Source organism: Triticum urartu, chromosome 4, assembly GCF_003073215.2.
Source record: "Triticum urartu cultivar G1812 chromosome 4, Tu2.1, whole genome shotgun sequence".
Taxonomy (NCBI): domain Eukaryota; kingdom Viridiplantae; phylum Streptophyta; class Magnoliopsida; order Poales; family Poaceae; genus Triticum; species Triticum urartu.
Window position 1 is genome coordinate 600261865 of NC_053025.1, and position 20543 is coordinate 600282407.

The window sequence follows — 20543 nt, forward strand, 5'->3', positions numbered from 1 at the left end:
TTGCAGTGCCTGTATCGAAGGAAAGCTACATGAGAAGGCTCACCCTCCCACGACTATCATTTATTCAAAGAGGCCCTTGGAGCTCCTTCACATGGATCTTTTCGGGCCCCCATCCTTCGATAATCTTGGAGGTAGAAAGTATTGCTTGGTGATCGTGGATGACTACTCAAGGTACACGTGGGTGTATTTCTTCAAGAGGAAGAGCGAGACCCAACAAACCGTCATTGACTTTGCAAATGAAGCACAACGTCAACATAATGCAAAGATCTTGACAATAAGAAGTGACAACGGCACCGAGTTCAAGAACTACACCTTGGATGAATTTCTTAGTGATGAGGGAATCAAGCATCAATATTCCGCACCATACACCCCTCAACAAAACGGTGTTGCGGAGAGGAAGAACCGGACGTTGATGGATGCGGCAAGGACCATGATGGCGGAGTTCAAGTCTCCGTACAACTTTTGGTCCAAAGCCATCAACACCGCGTGTCATGCATCCAATCGGCTCTACCTCCGCAAGGGCTTGAACAAGACTCCATATGAGATACTCACCGGTAACAAGCCCAATCTCAAGTACTTCCGGGTGTTTGGGTGTAAGTGTTTCATTCTCAAGAAAGGCGTTCGGTTGTCTAAATTTGAGGCTAGAGCTTATGAGGGCATATTCGTTGGTTATGCTACAAACTCTCATGCTTACCGTGTCCTCAATAAATCCACGGGACTTATTGAGGAGACGTGTAACGTGGATTTTGATGAGAATAACGGCTCCCAAGTGGAGCAAAGTGGCACTTGTGATGTAGGTTATGAAATTCCTCCTCAAGTCATAAGAAGAATGGGTGTTGGTTTCATCCTACCCATTGAGGAACCCCTTGTGGCCGAAGGAGAAGGACAATGCTCCACTCTAGTGGAGCCATCACCAACCCAAGGCCCACACGCTTCCGAAGAACAAAGTGAAGGCCCTCAACCTCATGAACAAGACCAAGGGCAAGATCATACTCAAGACGGTGTTGACACACCGAGTGATGCCCAAGGTCAAGTTCTCTCCCCCGAGCAAGTTCAAGACCAAGAAAAAGTTCATGACGACGCTCAAGATGATCAATTAACCGCTCCTCAACTCACCACCGAGGAGGAATTAGAGCGTCGTGCCGCCAAGGTTGCTTCCAAGCTCTCCACCAAGGATCATCTCATGACGATTGTGCTTGGAAGCTTAAGAAAGGGGGTAAGCACTCGTAGACAATTAGCAAATTATTGTGAGCATCACGCGTTTGTCTCTTGTGTGGAACCTCTCAAGGTCTATGAGGCGCTAGAAGATCCGGATTGGCTCAATGCCATGCATGAAGAACTCAACAACTTCGAGCGCAACAAAGTGTGGAGATTGGTGCCACAATGTCATTGGAACCAAGTGGATATTCAAGAACAAGCAAGATTCCCATGGGATTATCATTCGCAACAAGGCTCGTTTGGTAGCACAAGGCTACTCCCAAGTCGAGGGTATCGACTATAGTGAAACCTTTGCTCCCGTCGCTCGTCTTGAATCCATTCGCAAATGGATGTGAAGAGTGCTTTTCTTAATGGTCCCATTAATGAATTGGTGTACGTCAAGCAACCCCCCAGGTTCGAGGATCCCTACTTTCCCGATCATGTGTATCAACTCGATAAGGCACTCTATGGCCTTAAACAAGCCCCACGTGCGTGGTATGACCACCTTACCGAGTTGTTACAAGACCGTGGGTTTGAAGTTGGGATAATCGACCCCACTCTTTTTACTAAGAAGGTCAAAGGGGAGTTGTTTGTGTGCCAATTATATGTTGATGATATTATCTTTGGTTCTCCTAACAAAGCTTTCAATGAGGAATTTGCCGCTCTCATGACCTCAAAGTTCGAGATGTCTTCCATGGGGGAGTTGAAGTTCTTTCTCGGGTTCGAAGTGAAGCAAAGAAGAGAAGGAACCTTCATCAATCAATCCAAATACACTCAAGACATGCTCAAGAGATTCAAGCTAAGTGACGTCAAGCCGGCTTCCACTCCAATGCCCACCAAGTGACAACTTGACTTAGATCCCAATGGTAAAGTGGTGGATCAAAAGGTATATCGTTCCATGATTGGATCCTTTCTTTACCTTTGTGCATCTAGACCGGACATCATGTTTAGTGTGGGAATTTGTGCACGGTTTCAAGCCGCACCTAAGGAAAGTCACTATGTGGCGGTCAAACGAATCTTTTGATATTTGGCTCATACCCCAAACTTTGGCTTATGGTACCCAAGAGTATCAAACTTCAAGCTTGTAGGGTACTCGGATTCCGATTGGGCGGGAGACAAAGTGGATAGGAAGTCCACTTCTGGAGGGTGCCAATTCCTTAGTTGCTCTTTGGTAAGTTGGTCTTCCAAAAAGCAAAGTTGTGTGTCTCTCTCGTCCACCAAAGCGGAGTATGTTGCGGCCGGTAGTTGTTGTGCACAACTCTTATGGATGAGGCAAACTTTAAAGGATTATGGTGTCACTTGTGACAAAGTGCCTCTTTGGTGTGACAATGAAAGTGCCATCTGCTGTTGGGTTTCGTAGTAATTTCAAAAAATTTCCTACGCACACGCAAGATCATGGTGATGCATAGCAACGAGAGGGGAGAGTGTTGTCTCCGTCCCCTCGTAGACCGCAACGGAAGCGTTGACGCAACGTAGAGGAAGTAGTCGTACGTCTTCCCGATCTGACCGATCCAAGCACCGTTACTCCGGCACCTCCGAGTTCTTAGCACACGTACATCTCGATGATGCTCCCCGGGCTCCGATCCAGCAAAGCTTCGGGGATGAGTTCCGTCAGCACAATGGCGTGGTGACAATGATGAGGTTCTACCGACGCAGGGCTTCGCCTAAGCACTACAACGATATGATCGAGGTGGAATATGGTGGCGGGGGGCACCGCACACGGCTAAGGAATGATCACGTGGATCAACTTGTGTGTCTAGGGGTGCCCCTTGCCCCCGTATATAAAGGATCCAAAGGGGGGGGGGTGCGGCTGGCCCTATGGAGGCGCGCAGGAGGAGTCCTACTCCTACCGGGAGTAGGACTCCCCTCCCGTTCCTTGTCCAACTAGGAGAGGTGGAGGGAGAATAGGAAAGGGCCGCCCCTCCCTCCTTGTCCAATTCGGACTAGGGGGAGAGGGGGCGCGCGGCCTGCCCTGGCAGCCCCTTCCTCTTCTCCACATTAGGCCCATAAGGCCCATTAACCCCCCGGTGCTCCGGTTTTATCCGATAACTTCTCCGGAACCCTTCCGGTGTCCGAATATAGTCGTCCAATATATCAATCTTTATGTCTCGACCATTTCGAGACTCCTCGTCATGTCCGTGATCACATCCGGGACTCCGAACTAACTTCGGTACATCAAAATGCATAAACTCATAATAACTGTCATCGACGTTAAGCGTGCGGACCCTACGGGTTCGAGAACAATGTAGACACGGTTCGAGAACAATGTAGACATGACTGAGACATATCTCCGGTCAATAACCAATAGCGGGACTTGGATGCCCATATTGGCTCCTACATATTCTACGAAGATCTTTATCGGTCAGACCGCATAACAACATACGTTGTTCCCTTTGTCATCGGTATGTTACTTGCCCGAGATTCAATCGTCGGTATCCAATGCCTAGTTCAATCTCGTTACCGGCAAGTCTCTTTACTCGTTCTGTAATACATCATCTCGCAACTAACTCATTAGTTACAATGCTTGCAAGGCTTATGTGATGTGCATTACCGAGAGGGCCCAGAGATACCTCTCCGACAATCGGAGTGACAAATCCTAATCTCGAAATATGCCAACCCAACATCTACCTTTGGAGACACCTGTAGAGCTCCTTTATAATCACCCATTTACGTTGTGACGTTAGGTAGCACACAAAGTGTTCCTCCGGCAAATGGGAGTTGCATAATCTCATAGTCATAGGAACATGTATAATTCATGAAGAAAGCAATAGCAACATACTAAACGATCAGGTGCTAAGCTAATGGAATGGGTCATGTCAATCAGATCATTCACCTAATGATGTGATCCCGTTAATCAAATAACAACTCTTTGTTCATGGTTAGGAAACATAACCATCTTTGATTAACGAGCTAGTCAAGTAGAGGCATACTAGTGACACTAAGTTTGTCTATGTATTCACACATGTATTATGTTTCCGGTTAATACAATTCTAGCATGAATAATAAACATTTATCATGATGTAAGGAAATAAATAATAACTTTATTATTGCCTCTAGGGCATATTTCCTTCACTAAGTACGTCGAAGAGAACTTCAAATGAGATGAACGATGGAAGAAAATTAATGTGTTACTTCAAACGACTAAATTCAGATATGGTAGCATGGTAGGGTTCAAGTTGCTCACACCATGCATATTAAACACGTTGGATTATTCGAGGATTTTCTCGTTGAGTGTGATGATTTGAGTTGTGCGCTTTCGTGAATCATGGACCGCATGTCCTTGCTTTTCGAAATGTTAGCAGCAACATTGTCATATTGCATGTCGTATTTGATTACATCATTTCATGAGGTTAGATCCGAGAAGACCCTTGCCATGAACTTTCATTTAGAGTAATCTACAGGAAAATAATTACGAGATGCCTTCATAAAACTAGAACGATATTAGATGCACATAACATGTTGCACGAAGTAGAATTTTCTAGCACTCTTATAATACTTCTTTGAAATAAAGAGGCCTTCCATGATTTGCCTTCTTAATCTCCGCAGAAACAACATATGATCGATCATCCCCACTATCCGAAGAATTACACGGTAATCGCCCACACTCATTCCTTCAATTTTAATATTGTCCCTCCTTTTCGCCCGTTGGTGAGAACCAATAGCACATTTTAGACCGCTTGAAATGAAAAATTGTCGATACATCAGTGAAAGGATCGATATGGTTGACTAGAGGGGGGGGGGTGAATAGACAACTAACAATTTTTAGCGTTTCTTTAGCAATTTAAACTTTGCATCAAAATAGGTTGTCTAGATATGCAACTAGATGAGCAACCTATATGATGCAACACTAATAGGAACACAAGCAAGCAAGATATAAGAAACAAATAAGCTACACAAGTAAAGGCACGAGATAACCAAACGTGGAGACGGTGGAGACGAGGATGTGTTGCCGAAGTTCCTTCCCTTTGAGAGGAAGTACGTCTCCGTTGGAGCGGTGTGGAGGCACAATGCACCCCAAGAAGCCACTAAGGCCACCGTAATCTCCTCACGCCCTCACACAATGCGAGATGCCGTGATTCCACTATTGGTGCCCTTGGAGGCGGCGACCGAACCTTTACAAACGAGGTTGGGGCAATCTCCACAACTTAATTGGAGGCTCCCAACGACACCACGAAGCTTCACCACAATGGACTATGGCTTCGCGGTGACCTCAACCGTCTAGGATGCTCAAACACCCAAGAGTAACAAGATCCGCAAGGGATTAGTAGGGGGAATCAAATATCTCTCGGTGGAAGTGTAGATCGGGGCCTTCTCAACCACTCCCAAGCAAATCAACAAGTTTGGTTGGCTAGGGAGTGAGATCGGGCGAAAATGGAGCTTGGAGCAATAATGAAGCATTAATGGTGGAAGAGGTAAGTCAACGGGGAAGAAGGAGACCCTTTATATAGTGTGGAGAAAAGATCCAACCGTTACCCACCTACCAGCCCGCGGCCAGCGGTACTACCGCGCATGACCAGCGGTACTACCGCAAGGCCGCGCGGTAGTACTGCTTGCAACCAAGCGGTACTACCGCGCCCACAGCGCGGTACTACCGTGAGGCAAAAGTCCGATAGGAGGAATGGGAACTTCCATGCATACTTCCGCAACAGAACGGAAGTAGCAAAAACTCGACACAGTAGTACTGCCGAGGGGCGGTACTACTGCTTGGCCGCCTAGCGCGGTACTACCGCACGGCGAAAGCGGTAGTACCGCGGAGGTGCGGATGTAATTTTTTACATCCGCTCCTACTACCGCACCCGGGCGGCACTAGCGGGTGGGCAGCGGTAGTACGGCTCCAGGGGAGCGGTACTACCGTGAGCACCAGCGGTACTACCGCGCGCCTGCGCGGTACTACCATGGATGCCCACGGTACTACCGTTGCTCCTGGAGCGGTACTACCGCAACCACATAAGCAGCCAGTCATCTGAGGCAGAAAAATGGACGAAGCTCCAAGGAAGAAAGGAGGGGATACAAGGAGACGTGTACGTGATGATTCCACCCAAACCTTTCCAACACGGACCCCCTCTTAATAGTACGGCTTTCCTACGACTCAAATCCACCAAAAGGAAACGTAGAAAAGACGCCGTCTTCGTAAGTCTTCGAGGGACACCCAATCGTCTTGTGCCTAGCAGAGAAGAGTCTGGAAAGCTCATGGCACACGATTAGTCCGCAAATGCGTTGTCATCAATCACCAAAACACTTAGGGATAAATATGACCTTACAATCTCCCCCTTTTTGGTGGATTGATGACAAAAGGGGATTTGGACAAAGAAAATAATATTAAGTAAATGCAAACCCCTCCTCTCTATAATATAGACGGGCTCCCCCTAGATGTGTGCCACCTAGATGAGTGCTTTGGACTGCACGACACACGAATACTAGGATCACAGCTCCCCCTATATTATAGAGACAAAGCATATCTATCACTAGACAAGATATACCAAACATAAGTTAACTACGATAGATAGAAAGAGTGCATATGTCTTACACCATATGGAGGATAGGTCTCGAAGACACAAACCAAACAAAAGCAAACGAGGCAAACGAGGTCCAAACAAACACACCACAAACACAGCAAGCACGACACACGCAAATCCCTACACTCTCTCCCCCTTTGGCATCGAGACGCCAAAAAGGCAGAGAGGACACCTACAACACAAGTGGTGGCTCAAGCAGAGAAGTCGTCCCACTGCTCCTCGTGCTCCTCGTCAGACTCGGCGGCGGGGATAGTCTCCTCCATGTCATCCTCTGAACTGGTCCACTTGTAGCCTTGCTTTGACATCCAGTCTACCTCAGGTGTGATGACGTCCTCAGACCCGCCAGACACATCCTCTCCAAAGAGCCTCATCACCTTCTTGTCGTGGCGGCGACTCTCCTTGTCAGCCACGTGAGTCCTGTACTGTCCCTTTGCCTGCATGCAGAAGAGAGTCTTCATCTTGTCCTTCAGCTTCTTGGCCCATGACGGCTCAGAGGAAGAGGTGGTGAACCTAGCAGCACGGTCCTCAGCAGCAGCAGCCTCCCCCTCACCAGCAGCACGGTCCTCAGCAGCAGCAGCAGCCCCCCCACCAGTAGCCCTCCTAGCAGACGATGCCTCAGCACGATTAGTGGTGTTGGCCCAGTTGGGCTTGACGCGAAGGCTGATGGACTCATGGCGAATCCAGTCTGGAGGAAGGAACTCATCACCTGGATACATCTTCTCCCAAGTGGAGGAGAGCAGCAAAAACAGGTACGGTCCATAGATAGGTACCTTGCGAGTGAACACCGTAAACCGAAACTCACACCACATGATGTGAGAGACATCAAGTGGCTGAGTCTGAGAAGAACGTGCCTCTGCACACAAGAGCAACATGTCCACTAGATATGAATGTGTTGGGGAACGTTGCAGAAAACAAAAAATTTCCTATGGTTTCACCAAGATCCATCTAGGAGTTCATCTAGCAACGAGTGATTAGATGCATCTACGTACCTTGTAGATCGCGAGCGGAAGCGTTCAAAGAACGGGGATGATGTAGTCGAACACGACGTGATTCAAATCACCGATGATCTTAGCACCGAACGGACGGTGCCTCCGCGTTCAACACACGTACAGAACGGATGACGTCTCCTCCTTTCTTGATCCAGCAAGGGGGGAAGAGAGGTTGATGAAGATCCAGCAACACGACGGCGTGGTGATGGATGCAGGGCGTCACAGTAGCAGGGCTTCGCCTATACTGCGAGAGAGAGACGTAACGGGGAGAGAGGAAGCACCAAAGGCTGAGGTATGAAATCCCTCCTCTCCCCCACTATATATAGGAGGGCCAAGGGGGGGTGGTGCGCAGCCTAGGAGATCCAATCTCCTAGGTGCGGCTGCCAAGGGGAGGTTTCCCTCCCCCCAAGGCACCTCGAGGTGCCTTCCACCACTTGGACTCCTCCGTGGTGAAACCCTAGGCGCATGGGCCTATAGGGGGTGGCGCCCCAGCCCACTATGGGCTGGGTTCCCTCCTATTTCAGCCCATGGGGCCCTCCGGGATAGGTGGCCCCACCCGGTGGGCCCCCGGGACTCCTCCGGTGGTCCCGGTACAATACCGATAACCCCGAAACTTGTCCCGATGGCCGAAACAGCACTTCCTATATATAATTCTTTACCTCCGGACCATTCCGGAACTCCTCGTGACGTCCGGGATCTCATCCGGGACTCCGAACAACATTCGGGTTACTGCATACACATATCTTCATAACCCTAGCGTCACCGAACCTTAAGTGTGTAGACCCTACGGGTTAGGGAGACAAGCAGACATGACTGAGATGACTCTCCAGTCAATAACCAACAGCGGGATCTGGATACCCATGATGGCTCCCACATGCTCCACGATGATCTCATCGGATGAACCACGATGTCGAGGATTAATCAACCCCGTATACAATTCCCTTTGTCAATCGGTATGTTACTTGCCCGAGACTCGATCGTCGGTATTCCAATACCTTGTTCAGTCTCGTTACCGGCAAGTCACTTTACTCGTACCGTAATGCATGATCCCGTGATCAACCACTTGGTCACCTTGAGCTCATAATGATGATGCATTACCGAGTGGGCCCAGTGATACCTCTCCGTTATCCAGAGTGACAAATCCCAGTCTCGATCCGTGTCAACCCAACAGACACTTTCGGAGATACCTGTAATGCACCTTTATAGTCACCCAGTTACGTTGTGACGTTTGATACACCCAAAGCACTCCTACGGTATCCGGGAGTTACACGATCTCATGGTCAAAGGAAAAGATACTTGACATTGGAAAAGCTCTAGCAAACGAACTACACGATCTTTGTACTATGCTTAGGATTGGGTCTTGTCCATCACATCATTCTCCTAATGATGTGATCCCGTTATCAATGACATCCAATGTCCATAGCCAGGAAATCATGACTATCTGTTGATCAACGAGCTAGTCAACTAGAGGCTTACTAGGGACATATTATGGTCTATGTATTCACACGTGTATTATGATTTCCGGATAATACAGTTATAGCATGAATAAAGACAATTATCATGAACAAAGAAATATAATAATAATGCTTTTATTATTGCCTCTAGGGCATATTTCCAACAGAATGAACCTTGTCCTTGTCGCCAATGCGTGGGAACAGAGTGTTGCGGAAGATGCGATGCATGATATCCAGAAAGGAGTTCAACACCCAAGACGACTTCCCATTGGGGAGTACCTTCTCAACAAGAAAGGGCTGAAGCAGGTTCTTGTTGGCAGACTCAGAGTTGGCATGGGGACGGACACCAACTGGGGTGTGGAGCCCGTCATCAGGAATGTGCAGCAGATCCATGAACTCTTTCCATGTAGCAGACAGCTGACGGCCATTGGTCATCCAAGTCATCCTCCGCTCCACCCCGGGATGAAAGTACACTGAGGCAAAGAACTGACAGATAAGCTCAGGGTCATAGTCAAGGTGAAAGGAGATCACCGGCTCAATAGCAAACTGCTCCACCAAGTCCAGAGCCTCTCCAAAATAGTCACGAAACTTGTCTTTCTGCAGGTGATGCATGTCTATCCACTTGACATCCACGTAGGTATTCTGCTTGTTCTTGATCACATCCAGATAGATAAGAGCATGTTGCTTGGTCCAGAACAACTCGGTGCCTCTGAGAACAGCCCGAGGACTCACATAGGGATTGATCTTCCGGCGCTCGACATACTCAGTGGTTGAAATCTCGTCCATGCCCTTAGCCGGTTCCTTGAGCTTGCTGGCAGTGGTCTTGACATTGCGCTTGGGGGCATTGGAGCCCTCTGGGGCTTCATCTTGAGGGTTGCGCAGACGCTTGGAGCCAGTGTCACGAGTGGGATTGGAACGGCGAGAGCCACCACCTGAGACACAGAACGCAAAAACACCCACAAAAGCCAAGAGAGATTAATGCAAAGACCACAACAAAACAAGTGAAACAGGTAGAAAGCACACATGATACATGCCTAGAGAGAGATTTGATCCCTACGGTAGTACTGCCAAGAGCTGCGGAGCTAAGAGAGTAGTACGACTCTTAGACGCGGTAGTACCGTGCAAGGTCACGGTAGTACCGCGTGTAGTAGCGGTAGTATGAGCTTAGCACCACGGCCGGCATGGTAGTACCGCGCCTGCGGAACGGTAGTACCGCACCTGACGGGCGGTAGTACCGCGCAAGCGGTAGTACCGCACATCGGGCACGGTAGTACCGCACCGTGTCAGATCTGAAACGGTTCAAATCTAAGAAAGCCCGCGAAATCACGGCGGTACTACGGTTGGACAAAGCTACCACAAGATAGCATATCAAGTATGTTTCCTACGCATCACGACTCTCCTACATCCTACTCTTGCAAAGATTTGGCCTAAAATCTCAAGAACAACAAGTTTCTCCCCAAAAGCCTAGAAGCAAGAGAACAGCCAAGAAAAAGAGGGATTTGGGGAAAAACCTTGGTCCATGGCAAGAGGAAGTGGTGGGGAACGATCCCACCGGTCGGAATCCGAGGAGAGTGGCCGGAGACGGAGATCCGGCGAGGGCCTCCGGCGCCGTTCTTGAGAGGGAGAGACATGGAGAGAGAGAGACAATGAATGGGTATGGGGAGTTGGAAATCCCCTGCCCGAGTCATAACCTCCCCACGCGCCCTTGACGGCGCGGTAGTACCGTGCCCAGACACGGTAGTACCGCAAGGTGCGGTAGTACCGTGCCTCCCAAGCGGTAGTACCGCGCCCAGATGCGGTAGTACCGTGGGCTCAAGAGAATGCACGTTTCGAGCAAGAAAAAGACAGGATCTTTGCACAAACTACTCCGAGCCAACACAACACCACAAGACCACGCAACACACAAAACCAGAAGGGCAAACGACAAACGAACCAAACACGAGACACCACCTCTCCAAAAGAGAGGACGGTGGCCGTAGCCACCTATGTTTGAGTCAATTGGTATGGCACCGTGAAGAATTATCCTTGGGTCCATGACCAAAACTCGTCTTTGAAGCACAAGCACCATCAAACATGGCTAATGTGAAAGACTCGATTGATTTATGCATAATGGGGGGAGGGAGAGTTCATTGAGAGAACATCACTCCCCCTATGTTCATGCCTACATCTAAACAAGACAACAAGTTGCGTGCAGTGGGGTGTGCAAGGGTTCAAGCAACATTGCTCGAATCAATGATATTTAGCTCATGCCTTAACTCGCGAAATCTTGCTTCATCCAAGGGCTTCGTGAAGATATCTGCAAGGTTATCATGAGTGTTGACGTAGTTGATCTCGATCTCTCCTCGCCTAATGTGATCCCGGATGAAGTGATACCGGATCTCAATATGCTTCGTCTTGAAGTGTTGCACCGGGTTGAGAGAGATCTTGATGGTGAAGGAAATATGCCCTAGAGGCAATAATAAAGTTATTATTTATTTCCTTACATCATGATAAATGTTTATTATTCATGCTAGAATTGTATTAACCGGAAACATAATACATGTGTGAATACATAGACAAACTTAGTGTCACTAGTATGCCTCTACTTGACTAGCTCGTTAATCAAAGATGGTTATGTTTCCTAACCATGAACAAAGAGTTGTTATTTGATTAACGGGATCACATCATTAGGTGAATGATCTGATTGACATTGACCCATTCCATTAGCTTAGCACCCGATCGTTTAGTATGTTGCTATTGCTTTCTTCATGACTTATACATGTTCCTATGACTATGAGATTATGCAACTCCCGTTTGCCGGAGGAACACTTTGTGTGCTACCAAACGTCACAACGTAACTGGGTGATTATAAAGGAGCTCTACAGGTGTCTCCAAAGGTAGATGTTGGGTTGGCGTATTTCGAGATTAGGATTTGTCACTCCGATTGTCGGAGAGGTATCTCTGGGCCCTCTCGGTAATGCACATCACATAAGCCTTGCAAGCATTGTAACTAATGAGTTAGTTGCGATGATGTATTACGGAACGAGTAAAGAGACTTGCCGGTAACGAGATTGAACTAGGTATTGGATACCGACGATCGAATCTCGGGCAAGTAACATACCGATGACAAAGGGAACAACGTATGTTGTTATGCGGTCTGACCGATAAAGATCTTCGTATAGAATATGTAGGATCCAATATGGGCATCCAGGTCCGCTATTGGTTATTGACCGGAGATTGTCTCAGTCATGTCTACATTTCTCGAACCGTAGGGTCCGCACGCTTAACGTTACGATGACAGTTATTATGAGTTTATGCATTTTTGATGTACCGAAGTTAGTTTGGAGTCCCCGATGTGATCACGGACTTGACGAGGAATCTCGAAATGGTCGAGACATAAAGATTATATATTGGATGACTATATCGGACACCGGAAGGGTTTCGGAAGAAGTTTCGGATAAAACGGAGCACCGGGGGGTTACCGGAACCCACCGGGGGGTTAATGGGCCTCATGGGCCTAATGTGGAGAAGAGGAAGGGGCTGCCAGGGCAGGCCGCGCGCCCCCTCTCCCCCTAGTCCGAATTGGACAAGGAGGGAGGGCGGCGCCCCCCCCTTTCCTATTCTCCCTCCACCACTCCTAGTTGGACAAGGATTGGGAGGGGAGTCCTACTCCCGGTAGGAGTAGGACTCCTCCTGCGCGCCATCCATAGGGCCGGCCGCACCCCCCCTTGGATCCTTTATATACGGGGGCAAGGGGCACCTCTAGACACACAAGTTGATCCACGTGATCGTTCCTTAGCCGTGTGCGGTGCCCCCTGCCACCATATTCCACCTCGATCATATCGTTGTAGTTCTTAGGCGAAGCCCTGCGTCGGTAGAACATCATCATCGTCACCACGCCGTTGTGCTGACGGAACTCATCCCCGAAGCTTTGCTGATCGGAGCCCGGGGAGCGTCATCGAGCTGTACGTGTGCTAAGAACTCGGAGGTGCCGGAGTAACGGTGCTTGGATCGGTCGGATCGGGAAGACGTACGACTACTTCCTCTACGTTGCGTCAACGCTTCCGTTGATCTACAAGGGTACGTAGATCAACACTCTCCCCTCTCGTTGCTATGCATCACCATGATCTTGCGTGTGCGTAGGAAATTTTTTGAAATTACTACGTTCCCCATCAGTGGCATCCGAGCCTAGGTTTTAAATGTTGATGTTATATGCACGAGTAGAACACAAGTGAGTTGTGGGCGATCATAAGTCATACTGCTTACCAGCATGTCATACTTTGGTTCGGCGGTATTGTTGGATGAAGCGGCCCGGATCGATATTACGCGTACGCTTACGCGAGACTAGTTCTACCGACGTGCTTTGCACACAGGTGGCTGGCGGGTGTCAGTTTCTCCAACTTTAGTTGAATCGAGTGTGGCTACGCCTGGTCCTTGAGAAGGTTAAAACAGCACCAACTTGACAAACTATCGTTGTGGTTTTGATGCGTAGGTAAGAACGGTTCTTGCTAAGACCATAGAAGCCACGTAAAACTTGCAACAACAAAGTAGAGGACGTCTAACTTGTTTTTGCAGGGCATGTTGTGATGTGATATGGTCAAGACATGATGCTAAATATTATTGTATGAGATGATCATGTTTTGTAACCGAGTTATCGGCAACTGGCAGGAGCCATATGGTTGTCGCTTTATTGTATGCAATGCAATCATGAGTAATGCTTTACTTTATCACTAAGCGGTAGCGATAGTCGTGGAAGCATACGATTGGCGAGACGACAACGATGCTACGATGGAGATCAAGGTGTCGGGCCGGTGACGATGGTGATCATGACGGTGCTTCGGAGATGGAGATCACAGGCACAAGATGATGATGGCCATATCATATCACTTATATTGATTGCATGTGATGTTTATCTTTTATGCATCTTATCTTGCTTTGATTAACGGTAGCATTATAAGATGATCTCTCACTAATTATCAAGAAGTGTTCTCCCTGAGTATGCACCGTTGCGAAAGTTCTTCGTGCTGAGACACCACGTGATGATCGGGTGTGATAGGCTCTACGTTCAAATACAACGGGTGCAAAACAGTTGCACACGCGGAATACTCAGGTTATACTTGACGAGCCAAGCATATACAGATATGGCCTCGGAACACGGAGACCGAAAGGTCGAGCGTGAATCATATAGTAGATATGATCAACATAGTGATGTTCACCAATGAAACTACTCCATCTCACGTGATGATCGGACATGGTTTAGTTGATTTAGATCACGTGATCACTTAGAGGATTAGAGGGATGTCTATCTAAGTGGGAGTTCTTAAGTAATTTGATTAATTGAACTTAAATTTATCATGAACTTAGTACCTGAGAGTATCTTGCTTGTTTATGTTTGGTTGTAGATAGATGGCTCGTGCTGTTGTTCCGTTGAATTTTAATGCGTTCCTTGAGAAAGCAAAGTTGAAAGATGATGGTAGCAATTACACGGACTGGGTCCGTAACTTGAGGATTATGCTCATTGCTGCACGAAGAATTACGTCCTGGAAGCACCGCTGGGTGCCAGGCCTGCTGCTGGAGCAACACCAGATGTTATGAACGTATGGCAGAGCAAAGCTGATGGCTACTCGATAGTTCAGTGTGCCATGCTTTACGGCTTAGAATCGGGACTTCAACGACGTTTTGAACGTCATGGAGCATATGAGATGTTCCAGGAGTTGAAGTTAATATTTCAAGCAAATGCCCGGATTGAGAGATATGAAGTCTCCAATAAGTTCTATAGCTGCAAGATGGAGGAGAACAGTTCTGTCAGTGAGCATATACTCAAAATGTCTGGGTATAATAATCACTTGATTCAATTGGGAGTTAATCTTCCAGATGATTGCGTCATTGACAGAATTCTCCAATCACTGCCACCAAGCTACAAGAGCTTCATGATGAACTATAATATGCAAGGGATGAACAAGACTATTCCCGAGCTCTTCGCAATGCTGAAAGCTGCGGAGGTAGAAATCAAAAGGAGCATCAAGTGTTGATGGTCAACAAGACCACTAGTTTCAAGAAAAAGGGCAAAGGGAAGAAGAAGGGGAACTTCAAGAAGAACAGCAAGCAAGTTGCTGCTCAAGAGAAGAAACCCAAGTCTGCACCTAAGCCTGAAACTGAGTGCTTCTACTGCAAGCAGACTGGTCACTGGAAGCGGAACTGCCCCAAGTATTTGGCGGATAAGAAGGATGGCAAGGTGAACAAAGGTATATGTGATATACATGTTATTGATGTGTACCTTACTAGTGCTCGCAGTAGCACCTGGGTATTTGATACTGGTTCTATTGCTAATATTTGCAACTCGAAACAGGGACTACGGATTAAGCGAAGATTGGCTAAGGACGAGGTGACGATGCGCGTGGGAAACGGTTCCAAAGTCGATGTGATCGGGGTCGGCACGCTACCTCTACATCTACCTTCGGGATTAGTATTAGACCTAAATAATTGTTATTTGGTGCCAGCGTTGAGCATGAACATTATATCTGGATCTTGTTTAATGCGAGACGGTTATTCATTTAAATCAGAGAATAACGGTTGTTCTATTTATATGAGTAATATCTTTTATGGTCATGCACCCTTGAAGAGTGGTCTATTCTTGTTAAATCTCGATAGTAGTGATACACATATTCATAATGTAGAAGCCAAAAGATGCAGAGTTGATAATGATAGTGCAACTTATTTGTGGCACTGCCGTTTAGGTCATATCGGTGTAAAGCGCATGAAGAAACTCCATACTGATGGACTTTTGGAACCACTTGATTATGAATCACTTGGTACTTGCGAACCGTGCCTCATGGGCAAGATGACTAAAACACCGTTCTCCGGTACTATGGAGAGAGCAACAGATTTATTGGAAATCATACATACAGATGTATGTGGTCCGATGAATGTTGAGGCTCGTGGCGGATATCGTTATTTTCTCACCTTCACAGATGACTTAAGCAGATATGGGTATATCTACTTAATGAAACATAAGTCTGAAACATTTGAAAAGTTCAAAGAATTTCAGAGTGAAGTTGAAAATCATCGTAACAAGAAAATAAAGTTTCTACGATCTGATCGTGGAGGAGAATATTTGAGTTATGAGTTTGGTATACATTTGAAAAATTGTGGAATAGTTTCGCAACTCACGCCACCCGGAACACCACAGCGTAATGGTGTGTCCGAACGTCGTAATCGTACTTTACTAGATATGGTGCGATCTATGATGTCTCTTACTGATTTACCGCTATCGTTTTGGGGATACGCTCTAGAGACGGCCGCATTCACGTTAAATAGGGCACCATCAAAATCCGTTGAGACGACGCCTTATGAACTGTGGTTTGGCAAGAAACCAAAGTTGTCGTTTCTGAAAGTTTGGGGCTGCGATGCTTATGTGAAAAAGCTTCAACCTGATAAGCTCGAACCCAAATCGGAGAAATGTGTCTTCATAGGATATCCAAAGGAAACTATTGGATACACCTTCTATCACAGATCCAAAGGCAAGACTTTTGTTGCTAAATTCAGAAACTTTCTGGAGAAGGAGTTTCTCTCGAAAGAAGTGAGTGGGAGGAAAGTAGAACTTGACGAGGTAACTGTACCTGCTCCCTTATTGGAAAGTAGTACATCATAGAAAACTGTTTCAGTGACACCTACACCAGTTAGTGAGGAAGCTAATGATGATGATCATGAAACTTCAGATCAAGATACTACTGAACCTCGTAGATCAACCAGAGTAAGATCCGCGCCAGAGTGGTACGGTAATCCTGTTCTGGAAGTCATGCTACTAGATCATGATGAACCTACGAACTATGAAGAAGCGATGGTGAGCCCAGATTCCGCAAAATGGCTTGAAGCCATGAAATCTGAGATGGGATCCATGTATGAGAACAAAGTATGGACTTTGGTTGACTTGCCCGATGATCGGCAAGCAATTGAGAATAAATGGATCTTCAAGAAGAAGACTGACGCTGATGGTAATATTACTGTCTACAAAGCTCGACTTGTCGCAAAAGGTTTTTGACAAGTTCAAGGGGTTGACTACGATGAGACCTTCTCACCCGTAGAGATGCTTAAGTCTGGCCGAATCATGTTAGCAATTGCCGCATTTTATGATTATGAAATTTGGCAGATGGATGTCAAAACTGCATTCCTAAATGGATTTCTGGAAGAAGAGTTGTATATGATGCAACCGGAAGGTTTTGTCGATCCAAAGGGAGCTAACAAAGTGTGCAAGCTCCAGCGATCCATTTATGGACTGGTGCAAGCCTCTCGGAGTTGGAATAAACGTTTTGATAGTGTGATCAAAGCATTTGGTTTTATACAGACTTTCGGAGAAGCCTGTATTTACAAGAAAGTGAGTGGGAGCTCTGTAGCATTTCTGATATTATATGTGGATGACATATTACTGATTGGAAATGATATAGAATTTCTGGATAGCATAAAGGGATACTTGAATAAGAGTTTTTCAATGAAAGACCTCGGTGAAGCTGCTTACATATTAGGCATAAAGATCTATAGAGATAGATCAAGACGCCTAATTGGACTTTCACAAAGCACATACCTTGACAAAATTTTGAAAAAGTTCAAAATGGATCAAGCAAAGAAAGGGTTCTTGCCTGTGTTACAAGGTGTGAAGTTGAGTCAGACTCAATGCCCGACCACTGCAGAAGATAGAGAGAAAATGAAAGATGTTCCCTATGCTTCAGCCATAGGCTCTATCATGTATGCAATGCTGTGTACCATACCTGATGTGTGCCTTGCTATAAGTTTAGCAGGGAGGTACCAAAGTAATCCAGGAGTTGATCACTGGACAGCGGTCAAGAACATCCTGAAATACCTGAAAAGGACTAAGGATATGTTTCTCGTATATGGAGGTGACAAAGAGCTCATCGTAAAAGGTTACGTTGATGCAAGCTTTGACACTGATCCGGACGATTCTAAATCGCAGACCGGATACGTGTTTACATTAAACGGTGGAGCTGTCAGCTGGTGCAGTTCTAAACAAAGCGTCGTAGCGGGATCTACATGTGAAGCAGAGTACATAGCTGCTTCGGAAGCAGCAAATGAAGGAGTCTGGATGAAGGAGTTCATATCCGATCTAGGTGTCATACCTAGTGCATCGGGTCCAATGAAAATCTTTTGTGACAATACTGGTGCAATTGCCTTGGCAAAGGAATCCAGATTTCACAAGAGAACCAAGCACATCAAGAGACGCTTCAATTCCATCCGGGATCTAGTCCAGGTGGGAGACATAGAGATTTGCAAGATACATACGGATCTGAATGTAGCAGACCCGTTGACTAAGCCTCTTCCACGAGCAAAACATGATCAGCACCAAGGCTCCATGGGTGTTAGAATCATTACTATGTAATCTAGATTATTGACTCTAGTGCAAGTGGGAGACTGAAGGAAATATGCCCTAGAGGCAATAATAAAGTTATTATTTATTTCCTTACATCATGATAAATGTTTATTATTCATGCTAGAATTGTATTAACCGGAAACATAATACATGCGTGAATACATAGACAAACTTAGTGCCACTAGTATGCCTCTACTTGACTAGCTCGTTAATCAAAGATGGTTATGTTTCCTAACCATGAACAAAGAGTTGTTATTTGATTAACGGGATCACATCATTAGGTGAATGATCTGATTGACATGACCCATTCCATTAGCTTAGCACCCGATCGTTTAGTATGTTGCTATTGCTTTCTTCATGACTTATACATGTTCCTATGACTATGAGATTATGCAACTCCTGTTTGCCGGAGGAACACTTTGTGTGCTACCAAACGTCACAACGTAAATGGGTGATTATAAAGGAGCTCTACAGGTGTCTCCAAAGGTAGATGTTGGGTTGGCATATTTCGAGATTAGGATTTGTCACTCCGATTGTCGGAGAGGTATCTCTGGGCCCTCTCGGTAATGCACATCACATAAGCCTTGCAAGCATTGTAACTAATGAGTTAGTTGCAAGATGATGTATTACAAAACGAGTAAAGAGACTTCCCGGTAATGAGATTGAACTAGGTATTGGATACCGACGATCGAATCTCGGGCAAGTAACATACCGATGACAAAGGGAACAACGTATGTTGTTATGCGGTCTGACCGATAAAGATCTTCGTAGAATATGTAGGAGCCAATATGGGCATCCAGGTCCCGCTATTGGTTATTGACCAGAGATATGTCTCAGTCATGTCTACATTGTTCTCGAACTGTAGGGTCCGCACGCTTAACGTTACGATGACAGTTATTATGAGTTTATACATTTTGATGTACCGAAGTTAGTTCGGAGTCCCGGATGTGATCACGGACATGACGAGGAGTCTCGGGCAAGTAACATACCGATGACAAAGGGAACAACGTATGTTGTTATGCGATCTGACCGATAAAGATCTTCGTAGAATATATAGGAGCCAATATGGGCATCCAGGTCCCGCTATTGGTTATTGACCGGAGATTTGTCTCAGTCATGTCTGCATTGTTCTCGAACCGTAGGGTCCGCACGCTTAACGTTACGATGACAGTTATTATGAGTTTATGCATTTTTGATGTACCGAAGTTAGTTCGGAGTCCCGGATGTGATCACGGACATGACGAGGAGTCTTGAAATGGTCGAGACATAAAGATTGATATATTGGACGACTATATTCGGACACCGGAAGGGTTCCAGGGAACTATCGGATAAAACCGGAGCACCGGGGGGTTACCGGAACCCCCCGGGGGGTTAATGGGCCTTATGGGCCTAATGTGGAGAAGAGGAAGGGGCTGCCAGGGCAGGCCGCGCGCCCCCTCTCCCCCTAGTCCGAATTGGACAAGGAGGGAGGGGCGGCGCCCCCCTTTCCTATTCTCCCTCCACCTCTCCTAGTTGGACAAGGAACGGGAGGGGAGTCCTACTCCCGGTAGGAGTAGGACTCCTCCTGCGCGCCTCCATAGGGCCGGCCGCACCCCCCCTTGGATCCTTTATATACGGGGGCAGGGGGCACCCCTAGACACACAAGTTGATCCACGTGATCGTTCCTTAGCCGTGTGCGGTGCCCCCTGCCACCATATTCCACCTCGGTCATATCGTTGTAGTGCTTAGGCGAAGCCCTGCGTCGGTAGAACATCATCATCGTCACCACGCCGTTGTGCTGACGGAACTCATCCCCGAAGCTTTGCTGGATCGGAGCCCGGGGAGCGTCATCGAGCTGTACGTGTGCTAAGAACTCGGAGGTGCCGGAGTAACGTGCTTGGATCGGTCGGATCGGGAAGACGTACGACTACTTCCTCTACGTTGCGTCAACGCTTCCGCTGTTGATCTACAAGGGTACGTAGATCACACTCTCCCCTCTCGTTGCTATGCATCACCATGATCTTGCGTGTGCGTAGGAATTTTTTTG